Here is a 17,310-nt window from a genome sequence, read left to right as displayed (position 1 = left end):
GAAGATTACTAACCTGTTGTCTCTTCAGTAGTTGTCGGAGCCTCTGTTGTGGGAATTGTAGTAGTGGGTGTTGTGGCAACTGTTGGAAAGGAACAAACAGAAACAATCTCAATGAATGTGGGACCCTGTTCCTGCATTGGTGTCTCGGGAGTGTGAGGGTCAGGCTGATCGGAGCTATGGGCTCAATTTTAAATCTCCTGGGTGCAGATGGCCTTGTGAATGGAACACTTGAACGGCATCACTGGTTCCTGACACCTCCTTTTTATTCATTCCCGGGATATGGGAGTCACTGGATGGGCCTGCATTTATTGCCTGTCCCTAACTGTCCCTTGAATTGCCCAATGATGGTGAGCTGCCTTCTTGATCTCCCATTGTCTGGAGTGACCCCTTTGATAAGGTCCCTTATTACAGGGTCATGAGTAAAATTAAATCACCTGGGATAGGGGGTAATATATTGACACGTTTTGGGAGTTGCTTGACAGACTGTTGGAGTTTTAATACATTGGTCTTTCTCGAAATGGCAGCCAGTGACCAGTGGGGTACCACATGGATCTCTGCTGGGCACCAGCTATTCACAATATATGCACATGAGCTCGATGATACTTGGGAAGTTTGGATGTACAAAGGGTGTCCTTGTGCACCACTTAATGACAGTAGACAGCTATAGGCACAGCCAAGCACTGAGGAAGGGAAGTTGTATATTGTCCTTCAGGGCAAGAGGATCTGGGTTCAGAGGTCGGGATGTCTTGCTGCAGTTATACTGGGCCTTGGGGAGAGCACAGCTGGAGGGTTGTGTGCAGGGTTGGTTCCCCCCAGCTATGAGAGGACAGACGTGCCATAGAGGGAGTATAGGGAGGGTCACTAGTCTGATACTGAGGATGGCAGGACGGTCCCATGAGGAGGGAAAGTTTCAACTGGCCCTGTATTCAGTGGAGTTTGATTTAAACACTCTAACAGAGCTGGACAGTTTGGATGCTGGGAGGGTGTTTCCCTGGATTGGGGAGACTAGAATCAGGGTCACAGCCCCAGGATACAGGGGAGACCATTTTCAGAATGAGGTCAGAAGTCACATGACACCAGGTTATATTCCAACAGGTTAATGTGAAATCACAAGCTTTCGGGGCACTGCCCCTTGGTCAGGTGGAGTCATGTTCACCCCAGTCCAGCACCTCCACAATTAAGGATGAGACGAGGAAAGAATTCTTCACTCAAAGGGCAGTGAAAATGTGGAATTCTCTGTCACAGAAGGCCACGTGAGTCAAGGCACTGAATATATACAGAGAGAGAGATAATTAGGTTTCTTGATTTAACGTCATCAAGGATTATGGATCGAAAAGGGAATGTAACGTTTTGATTGAGGATGAGACACGATGATATTGAATGGTACAGCAGGCTCGAAAGGCCGAATGGCCTACCCCTGCTCCTTGTCTGGATGTTTCCCCAATGCAGTTAGGGAGAGAGAGCCAGGGTTCTCACCCAGGGACACTGAGCGGGCACTGAGATGTTATTGTGTGAACAATCTCTTCAACATTACACGTGCACTGCTTGAACTCCAGTTTTGAATCTGTCTGAAGCGGAGTGCCCTGTGAAAGTCTCATTGCCATTACCCATCATTCCCCAGACTGAGAATCCCAACATGCAATGGGCAGGAATAAAACACAACCCTGGGTGTGGAAAGACATCATTCATACATTCCCCATACGGCAAAGCCCATTGACTGAATGTGTATGACATTTGAGAGGTTTGTTGGAGAAGATTACTAACCTGTTGTCTCTTCAGTAGTTGTTGGAGGCTCCGTTGTGAGTAAGGTAGTAGTGATAATTGTTGTATCTGTTGGAAAATAACAAATAGAAATAATCTCAATGAATATGGGACTTTGTGTTCTAACTTCAAGCCAACTCTGTTTCCCAACGGCTGGTTCTCTCTCTGTTCAATGTGACCTAACCTTGCTTACCAGCCTACCATGAGAAATCTTGTCGGACACCTTGCTGAAGTCCATATAAGATTATGTTCACCAATCTGCCCTCATCAATCCTCTTCAAAAAAAATTCATGAGACATGATTTTCGACACACAAAGCCATGCTGACTATCCCTCATCAGTCTTTGCCTTTCCAAATACATGTAAATGTTATCCCTCAGAATCCCTTCCAACAGTCTGCCTCCCAATGATTTCAGGGAGTCGAAATTGTAAAACCTTTCACTGTTCTCCTGGCTTTCTGTACTTGAGTACACGTGACCGTAAAGGATACTCTATTATGTGATATTGTTGCAGAGTCTGAACCAACAGCCCCACCTGGGGGCTTTTCTTATCTTCTGAGATACCAGTTGAGTGGGTCCTGGGAATAGGTGGCCTTGATCACGTGATGAAGAGCTGCCTTCTTGAATCACTGCAGTCCTTGTGATTGTCATTATAGGTTGATCCACCATGTTCTTAGATATTCTAGGATTTTGACTAAAGCTTAGATGCAGCTCAGGTGAATTGGCCATGCTTAATAATCCATAGTGTTCAGAGATGTGTCGGTCAGGTGGATGAAACAGGGAAATGTAGTGTAATAGGGGAGGGGAATGGGACTGGGTGGAATACTCTTTGGAGATTTGGTGTGGACTTATTGGGCCAAAAGGCCTGTTTCCACACTGCAGTGATTCTATGATGTACGATATATTTTAAGTCAGGATAGTGAGTGGCTTGGAGGGAACCTGCAGTGGACAGTGTTCCCATGTATCTGCTGCCCTTGTCCTTTGTGTGTTTCAAAGCCACTGTCACCAGATTGCTTTTGTGACTTTCTGCAATACATCAGAATCGCAGTTCAGTCCCACAGTCCTGCTTTGCCACTCAATAGGATTGTGGCTGATCTGACATTGCTCATGTTTACTTTCCCTATCAGCTTAGATTCCTGACCGATTGAAAATCTCTCTATCTCAGGCTCAAATATACACAAGATCTCTGCCCCACATCTCTATGCTGCAAGAAATTCCAAAGACTCACCACACTCTGAGAGAAGCATTCCTTCTCATCTCAGTTTAAATTGGTGCACCTGTATTCTGAGACTGTGCCCTTTGGCCCTGGACTCTCCCGTCAGGAGAAACATCCTCTCAGCATTGACCCTATCAAGCCCCTTAAGAATTATAGGAGAAAGTGAGGTCAGAGTCGAGAGTGTGTGGCTGGGAAAGCACAGCACGCCAGGCAGCAACCGAGGAGCAGGAGAATCAATGTTTTAGGCATAAGCCCTTCTTCAGGAATGAGATTTGTGGGCCGAGGGGGCTGAGACATAAATGGGGGTGTTGGGGATGGGGGGGAGGTAGCTGAGAAAGCAATAGGTGGATAAAGGTGAGGAAAAAGGTGATAGGTCAGAGGGGGGAATGATGGAGAGGTCCGGAGGGTGGTGTCAAGTTGGAGGCTTGGGGCTGGGTTAATGTGTGAGGGGGAGGGGAATTGAGGAAGCTGGTGAAATCCATGTTTATCCTGTGTGGTTGCAGGGTTCCAAGCTGGAATATGAGGTTTTCCTTTATAGGCATTGGGAGGTAACAGTTTGGCGGTAGAGGAGGCCCAGTACCTGCATGTCCTTGGTGGAGTGGGAGAGGGAGTTAAAGTGTTCAGCCACGGGGATTTGGGGTTGGTGGGTGTGGGTGTCCCAGAGATGTTCTCTGAAACGATCCGCAAGAAGGCATCCTGTCTCCCAGTGTAGAGTAGACCATACTGAGTGCAACAGATACAGTAGATGACATTGGTAGAGGTACAAGTTAATTTCTGACTGATGTGGAAAGATACCTTATCGCCTTGGATGGAGGTGAGGGGAGTGGTGTGCATGCAGATTTTACAATTCCTGAGGTGGTAGGGAAAGGTACAAGGAGTGGGGTGTGGGCTGGTGGGGCCGTGGACCTGATGAGGGGGTTGCAGAGGGAATGGTCTCTCTAGAACACTGATAGGAGTAGGGAGGCAAGTATATCTTTAATTTTCCTATTATTGACTGAAAGGTCTCTCGGATCCAAAAAACCAAAGAGTCCAGTAATAAATTGAAATTTGAGGAGACTCAGAGAATTGGTCAAGAAAACTGTGCAGTGGGGTAAGTAGGAGTAGAAAGTAGAAATTGTCTGATATAAAATTCCATGTGGTGTTAAAAAGTCTCTGTGGATACCACCCACCAGTTGTGAGGATCTGCATGGGAAGGGCAGTGTAGTGTCAGTGAGTCCCTGTGGATATGTCCCGCCGGTCATAAGGGTCTGTGCAGGCAGGGCAGTGTAGTGTTAGTAAGTCCCTGTGGATACCACCTCACCAGTTGTGAGCGTCTGCACGGCCAGTGCAGTGTAGTGTTAGTAAATCCCTGTGGACACCACCTCACCGGTCGTGAAGGTCTGCATGGCCAGGGCAGTGTAGTTTTAGTAAGTCCCTGTGGATACCACCTCACCAATTGTGAGCGTCTGCACAGACAGGGCAGTGTAGTGTTAGTAAGTCCCTGTGGATACCATCTATCGGTCGCAAGGGTCTGCACAGACAGGGCAGTGTAGTTTTAGTAAGCCCATGTGGATACCAAGCCGCCGGTCGCGAGGGTCTGCATGGCCAGGGCAGTGTAATGTTAGTGAGTCCCTGTGGATGCCATCCGCTGGTCGTGAGGGTCTGTGCGGGCAGGGCAGTGTAGTGTTAGTAATTCCCGTAGGATACTATCCGCCGGTCGTGAGGGTCTACACAGGCAGGGCAGTGTAGTGTTAGTAAGGCCCTATGAATATCACCCACTTGTCATGAGGGGCTGCATGGGCAGGGTGGGGTAGTGTTAGTAAGTCCCTGTGGATACCACCTCGCTGAGTACGAGGGTCTGTGCGGGCAAGGCAGTGTAGTGTTCATTTGTCCCTGTGGATACCACCCACCAGTCGTGAGGGTCTACACAGGCAGGGCAGTGTGTGTGTATGTGTGTGTGTGTAAGGGAGAGAGAGAGAGAGAGAGACTTTGAGTTTAACTTTTTGTGGTCTGATTTTGAGTGCACTTTTGCTTGTCGGTGATTGATTGCTTGTATTTTGTTCCCTGCAGCTCGAGATTCAGGAGTGTTTTGATTTTAATTTGCACTTTGAGAATTTAAGATAATTTCTTTTCAGGCAGAATGAATGAGAATAGATTGCCTTTATTAATTAGTTGAAACAGTTTAGGGACTGACAGATTGATAAGGGACAATTACAAGCTGTAGAGTTAGGGAATACTTGAATTAAATTGTATTTATTGTCACGTATACCGAGGCACAGTGAAAAGTTTTGTCCTGCAAGCAATACAGGCAGATCACAGAGTTAAGTAGCTTAGATAAGTAAATCAGTAAATAATAGGTTAACTTGTAATAATTGATGAGGTGCTACTGGACCTCTAAGGCAAAGAGGAGTGAACGGTGTGAACAGAGGCAATAGATCAGCTGGACTGAAATATATATCAGGATGAATAAAGGAACAGTAGTTGGAATATTGGGTAAAAGATTCCCTGTATCAAAACATTACATCATGAGGATCTCTGAGAAATGGGAAAAAAGAACAAAGAACCTATTAACTAAGTGGCCAAAATCAGGCACCTTTGATATAAACATTCATGATGAAATGGAGGGATTAATTAAAACTCACTAAACAAAAGATGATTCTAATAAGAGGAATCAGAAAAGGGAACAGGAGGTAGACATTTTAAAACTTTTCAGACAAGAGGGAGAGAAACTGATAAGAGCGTACCAGGCCCCTGTAGTGACCAGGCAAGCTGTCAAGGATCAACAAGCGCAGCCTGTGGAAACCGAAGGTCTGGAAGACAAACTTCCTTTGTAGGTAAAAAGGTAAAGGGCTTTTCCAGAAACATCGATTTTCCTGCTCCTTGGATGCTGTCTGAACTGCTGTGCTTTTCCAGCACCACTCTAATCCAGAAACTTCCTTTGTATCCAGGCTCGACAGACCCTTCCTACTCAAACACAAAACACTGAGCAATGTCCTTTCATAAAGGGAATGGAGGAAATAGAAAGAGAAATTGCATGGGTTGAGAACAATGACGATGAAGCTAAATTGAACCTGAGTAGGGAGGAAGTGAAGGGGTTAATCAAGGAAATGCAGAACCAAAGAAAAATGTTACCAGAGGAAGTAGAAAAAACAAAAACACAAAAGGAGAATTTGGAGGAGGAACACAGGTTACTGCGGACAGTACCAGAACAAAAATAGCCCGAGAACATTCTAAACTATAAAGGAGTATTGAATGGGGGGTCCGAGGGAAGGTGACCCATGGAAGGGAAAAAAGGGAGGAGCATAGCATGTACACAAGAGAACCAGCAGGAGACAGCTGGGAGAGAGTTGGAGATAGGATCAGGGTCAGGATCCGAAAGGGGATTCCCTGGATGAGGGTGGAATCAGGGTCAGGATCCGAAATGGGATTCCCTGGATGAGGGTGGAATCAGGGTCAGGATCCGAAATGGGATTCCCTGGACGAGGGTGGAATCAGGGTCAGGTTCCGAAATGGCATTCCCTGGACGAGGGTGGAATCAGGGTCAGGTTCCGAAATGGGATTCCCTGGATGAGGGTGGAATCAGGGCCAGGATCCGAAATGGCATTCCCTGGATGAGGGTGGAATCAGGGTCAGGTTCCGAAATGGGATTCCCTGGATGAGGGTGGAATCAGGGTCAGGTTCCGAAATGGGATTCCCTGGAAGAGCTCCCACATGAAAAAGGAATGGTAGTCCTGCTCTTAAAATGGTAGTGGGGGGGAGGGCGAGGGGTGGGATCTGTGAAATTTATTGCTCAGTATACATGAAAGTGCAGGAAAGTGGATTAGAGCCTTTGATGACCAAACCACAGGACTATTGTTGGGTATGGGAAATGTAAAGGCACTGCTATTACAGGGGACAGGGCTCCTGAAGTTCAGTTGCAGGCTAATGCAGAGGCATGAACAATTTACTTTGAAAATATTGTTAGAATTGCAAATGGAACCGCTGAGATGTATCTCGATTACACCCACTTGGTTCAGCAGCTATGTGTCACAGCCAGGATTGATGAGGCTAAACTCTCTAACTGTTCTGGAATGTGAGTACCTCATTACCCTCACAAGCAAGGAATAAACTAAAGCTATAAATGGAGACAGGAAGAAAGCTAGAAAATGTTCATATATGTGTGTGTATGAGGAAGAGAGAGAGAGACGAAGTGAGAGAGAGAAAATTTTGGAAGAAAAAGGTAATATTAATGAAACATTAACCCACTCATTTTCCTTACAGACCATGACTGCCCTACTGTCAATTTCTAACTAGCCACATTTTATGTTGACATGACAGCCGATGAAGAAGAGGAGGAAGATGATATTACAATTTGACCCCAGTATAAACCTGCTCTCAAATCTCCCATAAGTTCATGCTATTGTTTCACCCCTTTCACTCCCAGGTGTTGGACTAATAAACGAATTGACCAAAGGCAGTAAAAGCCATAGCACTGTAAATCCTGGCCTCAGCAGGTCTCTGCTCAATTTTTGTGTAATAATAATTCAAACCCAACATTGAGGAAAATCACCTCTGACTTTAACATTTGCTCATTGAGTGGAGGAATTAAATGGACTTTACAGAATTTAGTTAAATCTAATAAAATTGAAAGTATAAAGATCGATCCAAAATATTCCAAACAAACAATATTGCTTTCAGAAAATTAGACTGGTAGACTTCATTTATTTTAGTTTCAGACTTGTTTGTTTCCATTTAAGACTGCTGCATCTCATCGGTGACGGTGGAGTGCCAGTCACAGCTGTATTCTATTTCAATTTCCCTCTCTCACTGAGAATTGAAGTTTTGGTTGAACATTATGTTGTGGAAATCATGTAACAAAGCTTATTGTTAATATCTGTTTCTCTGGATTCGGCCATTATTTGTGCATTCAAAGTATTTTGTTGCCATGTGAGTAGACAAGACCTTTTAATGCTGCTGCAGTTATTTCACAGCATACAGCATTGTAAATGAGCAATGACTGGTCTAGGTTGCTTAAAATGTATAAAATTTTATATTTTAAAATTGATTTTTGAATAAATGAATTTCCAGTTTATATTGATGACTTTTAAAATGTCTTAATCACTTGTTCAGTTTCCACCTCTAAATTACAGATAATGATTATATTAGTTTTTTTTTAAAATAACCAATTGTATTAGCCTGAATCACAAAATCAGAGTGAATTGGCAGGATCGATTAGCTTTATACCTTTATACATTGTCAGTGACCTGTGTGATTGCATTGATTAATTATTTATTAAAGAATGGAAGGATGAAGCCGATAGTAAATGGAAAGAATCCTTACTGGCTGGTTGGAGCAATTCTGCCTGTGATTGGGGGATAGAAGTTATGTACAGCAGATGGGAGAGGTTAAAAGCTGACTGTGAATGGGGAACAGGAGAAACAGTGGAATGCCACTAAGGCTGAGGAATATACAAACGGGGTTAAAGCAACAACACTGTAAAATAAAAAGAACTTACATTCTACTCAGAATCCCTAGTCTATGTCTGGCATACTGATCCTACTGACAAGGGGATGACACTGATAGGGATGAGGGATGGGGGTTTTATTCCAGGATACCCATTGAGCCCCTAACATCTCCTGACAGTCCCCAGCACACCCCTCTGATTATAAACCTTCCCTTACTCTGAAGATGAAGGGTTCAGTACCGGTAAACAGCTTCAGAGCCGATACCATGGGGATCAGAGGCCTGAACCATCCTAAAGCAGGGGCCATCCTGGGAATCAGAGTAATGTTAATGAACCAAGCCCCTGACCACAAGGAGAAACTGGCCCAATTTGCTCATACGTCCACGGGACAATACAGATGTAAAGGCAGCAGAATTCTGGGAGTGGCCTGAATAAGAATGGCTTGTGTTGTGAGACTGAAATAAATGGCCAGCTGTCTGATGGCAGTGGTATACAGCCCACAATTGAAAAATAATCGAGAAGCTGATTCACCTTTGTTTAAGCCGATGCTTTTGCAATGTTTTCCTCCTGGTGTCGCTGACATGATCTGGACAAACAGTATGAACTAGTCCAGCATTTTCCAGTCGCACATGAGGTGAGCAGTGGTTTTCTATTGGAATGGCCAGAACCAGACCAAACCATGATGCAAGTTACAGGTAAAACTGATTATGTCCAGCGTCCTCACGATCCCAAATGCCGTGTGCCAGCCCTGACAGGGTAGATTGGGAGCAGGATACCCACTGGGCTCAGAACCTACCTCAGATGCCCACCCAGCAACCACTGTTGAGCAACTGTTTCCCAAGGGGACCCTGGAAGTGGAGACAGGCAGGACCCAGCATTACACCTTTGGGACTGGGAACAAGACAACAGATTACATCCTGTCACAATGCGAAGTATGTGCTCAGAACAATGTTAGAAAGGGAATATTGAGCCCGAGAGGTCACATACCAGTACCTGAAGGGCTGTTTGAACATTCGGTGATTGACTATGTGGATGTGATAAAGACAGTGAGAGACAGATATATGTTGGTGGTGGTTGATAGATTCAATAGATGGGTGGAGGCAACACCCTCAGAAGATTCAGGTGCTGGAACGGTTGTGAATGTTTTAACAAATGTACAGAAGTCAATATGATAGGGCAATGCCCCGATGTGATTACGCCTTGTAGAAGAAAGCACTGCCTCATCAATGACCCGTGTTAGCTCAATTGTCCTAGCAATATGCCCTATTGCCCAAATTGCCATCTGTTGTACCAGGCAATGTCCCAATATGAACGAAGTGAACTCATTGAGAATGTAATGACAGTACTCCTTGGTCTACCTGCAAAGACCAGTACAGGCCCATGGCCTCCATCACCATTTGGCCTATGAGTGTTTCACGCGGTGTGCTGATTGGCCACTTTGTGGGTAAGTGCATCCGGACATGGGACGTCACACTCGTGCAGGTGTCCCACCCCTAGATGATGCATTCAATGCCCAGCCTATCCCGTTAGCAGGTACCTGGCGGTTATGTGGCATGGAAGTGGGATTGAGGCCAACACTTCCCCTGCACCTGAGGGATACTACTACAGGAAATTGTTATCTCCCCAAAGGCTCAGTTTGACACACCACTTCAACGAATACTGCATCGCCACAGGAAAGATTACGTCCCTGACTCGGTGATCCACAGTAACAGTACAGGGCAGGCAAGGGGCATCCCTTATGAAGTCAAGGCCAGAAACGAGATTACTGTAGGCTGGGGAACACTTATCCCTGCCATTGGTGTTAGCAAGAATGCTGAATGGATTAATTATATTGACTCTAACCAGCAGAGATTTATTAATTACACTGATAATGCCCTCTCAGTATTAGGGGAGCAGTTGGATATGACCAGCAAAATGGCATGGCAAACTAGGCAGGTCATGGACTGGCTGTTGTCTAGGAAAGGTGGTGTCTGTGTCATGTTTGGGGAACATTGCTGTACCTTCATACCTAATAACACTAGTCCTGAGGGGTTATTTACTAAGGCAATGGATAAGCTGAGAGATCTGAGAAGAGAGCTTAAGGAAAATGTGGGGCCTGGTCATCAGTTCTTTGACTGGATAGACAGTGTCTGCGGAGGTTGGGGGAGGGGTTGGTTTGCCAAGATTGGAATCGTTGCTGCTGTTGTGTGACTTGTCCTTAATGTTGTGCTATGCTGTGCTTTACTTCTCATTAAGTCTTTTATCAGTGCGCATCGCTGCAAAGCAAATCCTCATTGGGCCGGTCTCTCCTGAGTTGTCCCCCATTGCAGAAAAGGTTCCAACACTTTCTTGTTATGACCTGCTGTCCACTGAAGTGCTGACGGCTTGTTGAATGACTTTTTGAATTTTTTTTTCTGTTTCTTTTTGCCTTAAACTTAGCCTGTCAGAGTTTCTTGTTTGTTTTTTTCCTGTTCTAGACAATGGGGGAGGGTTTTTGGCTTGGAAACTCCAGGGATAGAGGAAGAACCCTTTGAGAACTGAACTTCTAAATGTTCTTCTGCCCATTATCGGGCCTGCAGCTACATGAATTGGGTTCTGAAGTACTAGCCTCATTGTGTCCTTTCTTTGTGTGAGACCAGTAGGTCTCAAAGGGTATGAATATATAACTACAAAGTAATACACTTTGGGATGTTGTGTAAGTGTAAGGTCTGGGATGAGTGCTCAGGTCAGCCTTGTGTCAGGCGACAAAAGGCGAAGAAAGATGACCAGAGCACAGCGTGATGATCTGCAGTAATCCAGATCTTCAAGGATGAAGACACAATGCCTTTCAGTTTGTTCTAGTATTGAATGTCCCTCCACTTTTAAGGTGCAACCTGACATTCACACATTCTGTCCCTTTGGTTTTCTGGTGGCAATCAGGCCCATCACTAACCAACAAACCTATCCTCACTGATACCAGACAGGACTCAATCCTGCTCACAGAGAACTGTGTCTATTCCCTGACTATACTATCCCTGATTACAATGAGATTTCTCTTTTCTCTCTGCTCTTGAAATCTTTTTTAGTTCTCTTGGGATATAAGCAGCTCTGGCTAGGTCAGTATTTATTGCCCATCTCTAATTGCCCAGAGGGCAGTTACGACTCAATGAAATTGCAATGGGTTTTTAGCCACATGTAGACCAGACCACATCAGGATGATAAATGTCCTTCCCTAAAAGGAGCCTGATGGGATTTTCTGACAATCGACATGTTTATCATCAGACTCTTAATTCCAGAGTTTTTATTTCATTCAAATTCCACCGCCTGCTACGGTGGGGTTTGAACCCAGCCAGCCACCAGATTAGCTGAATTTAGACACATATAGTCATACGACACGAAACAGACCCTTCGGTCCAACTCATCCATAACGACCAAGTTTCCCAAACTAAACTAGTCCCATTTGCCTGCATTTGACCCATATCCCTCTAATCTTTTCCAATTCATTGTCCCTGTGCAAATGCCTTTTAAATGTTGTTAATGTACCTGCAACTACAACTTCCTGTGGCAGTTCATCCCACATATGATCCGCCCTCTGTATAAAAAACTTGCCTCTCAGGTCCCTTTCAATTCATTAACTTCTCATCTTCAAAATATGCCGCATAGTTTTGACCTCCTCCACACTGGGAAAAGACCTTTGGTGTTCACCTTATCTATGAACCTCATGATGTTATAAGCTTCTGTAAATTCAACCCTCAATTTCTTATGCTCCAGAAAATAAGCCCAGCCTTTGGGGCAGCATGGTGACTCAGTGGTAAGCATTGCTGCCTCACAGAGCCAGGGAACCGGGTTCAGTTCCAGTCCTGGGTGACTGTGTGGAGTTTGTACGTTCTCCCCATGTCTGTGTGGATTTCACCAGGTGCTCCAGATTCCTGCCACAGTGCAAAGATGAGTAGGCTAGGGTGGATTGGCCATGCTAAATTAGCCCTAGTGTCCAAGGATATGTAGGTTAGGTGGATTAGCCATGAGAAATACAGGGTCATAGGGTGGGAGGAGTAAGTTTGGGTGGGATGCTCTTTGGAGAATCAGTGTGGATTTGTTGGGCCAAATGGCCTGTTTCCACACAATAGGGATTCTATTCTATCCAAATTATTGTATAATTCGTTATTTGTTATTGACCAAAAATGACCTGGATGTGAATGTACAAAGCATGATTAGAAAGTTTGTGGATGATACAAATTGAGGAGGTATCGTTGATAGTGAGGAGGGTTATCAAAAATTACAGAGGGACCTTGATCAGATGGGGAAGTGGGCTGAGGATTGGCAAATGCAATTCAATATAGAATAATGTGACGTGTTGCACTTTAGAGAATCAACCCAAGGTAGGACTTATCCAGTAAATGGTAAACTCCCGTGGTGTGTTGTAGAACAGAGGGACCTAGGAGTACAAGTATACATGATTTGGAGATGCCGGTGTTGGACTGGGGTGTACAAAGTTAAAAATCACACCTGATACCTCCTCAATTTGTATCATCCACAAACTTTATAATCATGCTTTGTACATTCACATCCAGGTCATTTTTGTCAATAACAAATAACGGATTATACAATAATTTGGTTAGAATAGAATCCCTATTGTGTGGAAATAGGCCATTCGGCCCAACAAGTCCACACTGATTCTCCAAAGAGTATCCCACCCAAACTTACTCCTCCTACATTATCACCTGATGAAGGAGTGACGCTCCAAAAGCTAGTGTGCTTCCAATTAAACCTGTTGGACTATAACCTGCTGTTGTGTGATTTTTAACTTTGTACAAGTATACAGTTTGTTGAAAGCAGTGTCACAGCTGGACAGGGCGGTGAATAAGGTATTGAGCATGCTGGTCCTCATCCGTCAAGGCATCAGGAGTTGGGACGTTATGTTACAGTTGTATAAGTCATTGGTGAGGCCACACTTGGAGTATTGTGTCCAGTTTTGGTCACCGTGTTATAGGAAAGACATAGTTAAACTGGAAAGAGTGCAAAGAGGGTTTACAAGGATATTGCCAGGACTAGTAGGCCTGAGTTATAGGGAGAGGCTGGCCAGGATAGGACCTTATTCCTTGGAATGTAGGGGAATGAGGAGTGGCCTTATTGAGGTGTATAAAATCATGAGGGGCATAGGATAGGATGAATATATACAGTCTTTTTCCCAGGGATGGGGAATTGTAAACTCGAAGGCATAGGTTTGAAGTGAGAGAGGAAAGATTTAAGAAGGCCCTGAGGGGTAACTTCTTCACGCAGAGAGTGGTGAGTATATGGAATGGGCTGCCAGAGAAAATGGTCGAGGCAGGTAAAATAGCAACATTTACAAAAAACTTGGATAGGAAGGGTTTAGAGGGATATGGACTAAATTGCCTCCAGCATTGTCCCCACCACCGATCTCAGGCTAACTGGCCGATAACTCCTCATTTTCTCTCTCCTTCCTTTTTTAAAGAGTGGGGTTACATTAGCGACCCTCCACTCCATTGGAACTCTTCCAGAGATGACAGAGTGCTGGAAAATGATCACCACTGTGTCTGCTATTTCTAGGACCATTCCTTGAGTATTCTGGGATGTAGAGCAGCAGGCTCTGGGACCTTATGGGTTTAATCCCATCAATTTCCCCAATCCCATTTCCTGGTTAATAAGGATTCCCTTCAGTTCCTCCTTCATGCTTGACTCTCTGTCCTCTGGCATTTCCTGAAGGTGATTTGTTTCCTTCTCAGTGAAGACAGATCCAAAGTATTTGTTCAGCTGCTCTGCCAGCTCCTTGTTGGCCATTAGGAATTCACCTGATTCTAACTGGAAGGGACCTACGTTTGTCTTCACCAGGCTTTTTCTCTTCATGTATTTACAGAAGCTTTTACAGTCAGTTTGTATGTTTTCCACAAGCTTACTTCCATATTCTATTTTCTGAAATAAACTCTTTGTTCTCCTCTGCTGAAGATTAAATTTCTCCCAGTCTGTTTCTCCACATGGTTCATATCCCTCTATTCTCTACCTGTTCATGTGATGATCTAAATGCCTTTTAAATGTTGCTATCTGCTTCGACTACCTCCCTGCACAGCACATGCCAGGCACCAAAACCATTTAATAACCTTCTTCACTATCCACGACTCCACCAATTTTTGTACCATCTGCCAACTAACTGATCAGAATTTTCTTCCAAATCTTTAATAGAAATTACAAACAACAGGAGTCCCAGCAGTGATCCTTGTGGAATACCCTTGGTTACAGGTCTTCAGTCAGAAAAATATCCCTCTAGGATGAACCTCTGTCTTCTATTGTATTAAAATTACCAACTCACCATGGATTCAAAGAACGAAGAACAGTACAGCACAGGAACAGACCCTTTGGCCACCAAGACTGTACCCATACCTTTCTGAACTAAAAGCCTTTTGCCTCCACACAGTCCATATCTCTTTATTCCCTGCCTTTTTCTTAAGAATTCCTATAGTGTGGAAACAGGCCATTCAGCCCAACAAGTCTACACCGATCCTCCCAGACCCTTTCCTTTATCCTATTACTTTACATTTACCCCTGACTAATGCACCTAATGTGCATGTCCCTGGACACTGTGGGCAACTTAGCATGGCCAATTCACCTAACCTGCACACCTTTGGACTGTGGGAGGAAACCGGAGCACCAGGAGGAAACCCACACAGGCACAGGGAGAATGCACAAACTCCACACAGATGCCCGAGGCTGAAATCAAACCCAGGTCCCTGGCGCCGTGAGGCAGCAGTGCCTCACAGATATTCATATATTTTTCAAGATGTTTCTTAAAATGTTGCCATTGCCTCTGGCACTTACCTCCCTCTGTATATGGAACACCACCGGGTCACAGATCTTCACTCAGAAAAACATGCTTCCTCTGACAGTTTTCTATGACAAAGGCAGTTCTTCATCTATCTTACCAGCTCGCTACAAACCCCATGTGAATTCCCCTTTGCATCAGCCTGCCATGAGGGACTTTGTCAAAGGCTTTCCCAACGTCCATATGCATGACATTTATCGCTCTGCCTTCATCAGTCATCTTTCTACTTCCTCAAAACATTCAATCAAATTTCTGAGACATAACCTCCCCTGCGCAAAGCCACGCTGACTATCCCAAATAAGTCTAGTCTTCTCCAAAAACAAGTAAATACTATCCCTAAAAATAATTTTCCAGTCATTTCCCTACCACTGAGGTAAGGCTCACTGGACTGTAATTTCCTGGATTATCCATGTTATCCTTTTTAATCAAAGGAACAACATTGGTTATTCTCCGTTTGTCTGGGATTTCACCTGAGGCTGAAGAGCGTATAAATAACTTTGTTGAGGCCTCAGTTATCTTCTCCGTTGCCTCCCTTAGTATCCTGGGATAGATCCCATCAGGCCTTGGGGACATATCAACCTTAAAAATACACTTTTCAATACACCCTTTCAACACTGCCTCCTTCTTAATATTAACCTGCCCTGGAATATCAATGTACCTCTCCCTAACCTTACTGTTATCCATATCCTTCTTATTGGTGAGTACTGAAGTAAAATATTCATGAAGGATCTCATCCACTGCCTCTGGCTCCATGTATAATTCCCTGCTTTATCCTGAGTGAGCCTACCCTTTTCCTAGCTACCCTCTGGCTCCTAATATGCTCCTAATATTTTCCTTAATCCTATTTACCAAGGTCATCTTCTGGCTTGCTCGAGCTTTTTTTTAGATTAGATTACTTTACAGTGTGGAAACAGGCCCTTCGGCCCAACAAGTCCACACTGACCCGCCGAAGCGCAACCCACCCATACCCCTACATTTACCCCTTACCTAACACTATGGGCAATTTAGCATGGCCAATTCACCTAACCTGCACATCTTTGGACTGTGGGAGGACTCCCAATTTCTTTTTAAAGTTCTTTTCTGCTTCATTTATCCTGCTGAAGTGGCTCGTTTAATTTGTGTTTCAGAAACCTCGTAAATATGCTTCATGGTACAAGTGGAGCTGACGTGGAGAAACAGCAGAGAAAGACACAGCAGGGAGAATGTGTAGATGGGAAAGAGCACAGGAACTGAAATGTTTACCTGGGATCTCAACCAATGGTCCACTCTCAAAACTGCCAGCAACCCCTTCAACATCACAGAATGGAGGAGACCAGCCCATTTCACAGTGACAGTGATCAAAATAGTTACAAACCTGAAACAAAACCCACAACAGTGAACACTCTTCAGTAACATTAATTAGATTTACAGAATAACAAACAGTGACAAATTTTAGAAAAAGTGAAACGAGATCTCTAGGAAAAGGATCAGAGGATTGTGATGGCTTGGTCAGATGGATTGATCAGTGGCAAATGGAATTCAATCGGGATAATTATGGGATGATACACTCATGCTGGCCATACAAGGCAAGGGAATCCAAGATTAGGAGCCTGGGAAGCACTGGGAATCAGACAGACCTTGGTGGACATGTTCACTGGTCTCTTAAGGTATCAGGACAGCTGAATAAAATGGTAAAGAAGCCAACTTGCCTTGACTAGTAGAGGTATAGTGTTTAAGAGCAGGGAGGTGATGCTGTCAGATTATAGGCCCCAGCAAGTGTATTGTGTGCAGGTCTGTAATCCACACTACAGGAGGGATGCGGTTACACTGGTGTGATGGTTCAGTGCCTTTCAGAGAGCCGTGTTCTGTGCTTTATCTCCTACAGAGGGCTTTTGTCACAGTGGGGCCAAGGCTAGAGTGGTGCTGGAAAAGCACAGCAGGTCAGGCAACATCCGAGGAGCAGGAAAATCACAGTGGGGCTCGAATAACTCCATTAGAAAGGCAGTCGGTAAACAGCCTAGAGTTCTCCCTGGATGCTTCTTTTTAAACTAAAAAATCATAGAACATAGAACATAGAAGAATACAGCGCAGTACAGGCCCTTCGGCCTCTCGATGTTGCACCGATCCAAGCCCACCTAACC

The 17,310-nt window shown here is 44.6% G+C and overlaps 1 long non-coding RNA gene across 1 annotated transcript; it reads right to left on the bottom strand.

Annotated features, from left to right (window-relative positions):
• Positions 1-13: 13 nt before the first annotated feature.
• On the bottom strand, positions 14-16,512 carry LOC122555137. The gene is made up of 3 exons (XR_006313185.1): positions 16,433-16,512; positions 1,765-1,830; positions 14-79 (listed from the first exon to the last, which is right to left on the bottom strand). It is a non-coding gene; the product is annotated as an uncharacterized LOC122555137 (long non-coding RNA).
• Between the last annotated feature and the right edge of the window lie 798 nt (positions 16,513-17,310).

Source organism: Chiloscyllium plagiosum, chromosome 1 (assembly GCF_004010195.1).
Source record: "Chiloscyllium plagiosum isolate BGI_BamShark_2017 chromosome 1, ASM401019v2, whole genome shotgun sequence".
Classification (NCBI taxonomy): domain Eukaryota; kingdom Metazoa; phylum Chordata; class Chondrichthyes; order Orectolobiformes; family Hemiscylliidae; genus Chiloscyllium; species Chiloscyllium plagiosum.
The sequence above is the reverse complement of the archived record's forward strand: the minus strand, read 5'-3'. Positions and strand labels throughout refer to the sequence as shown.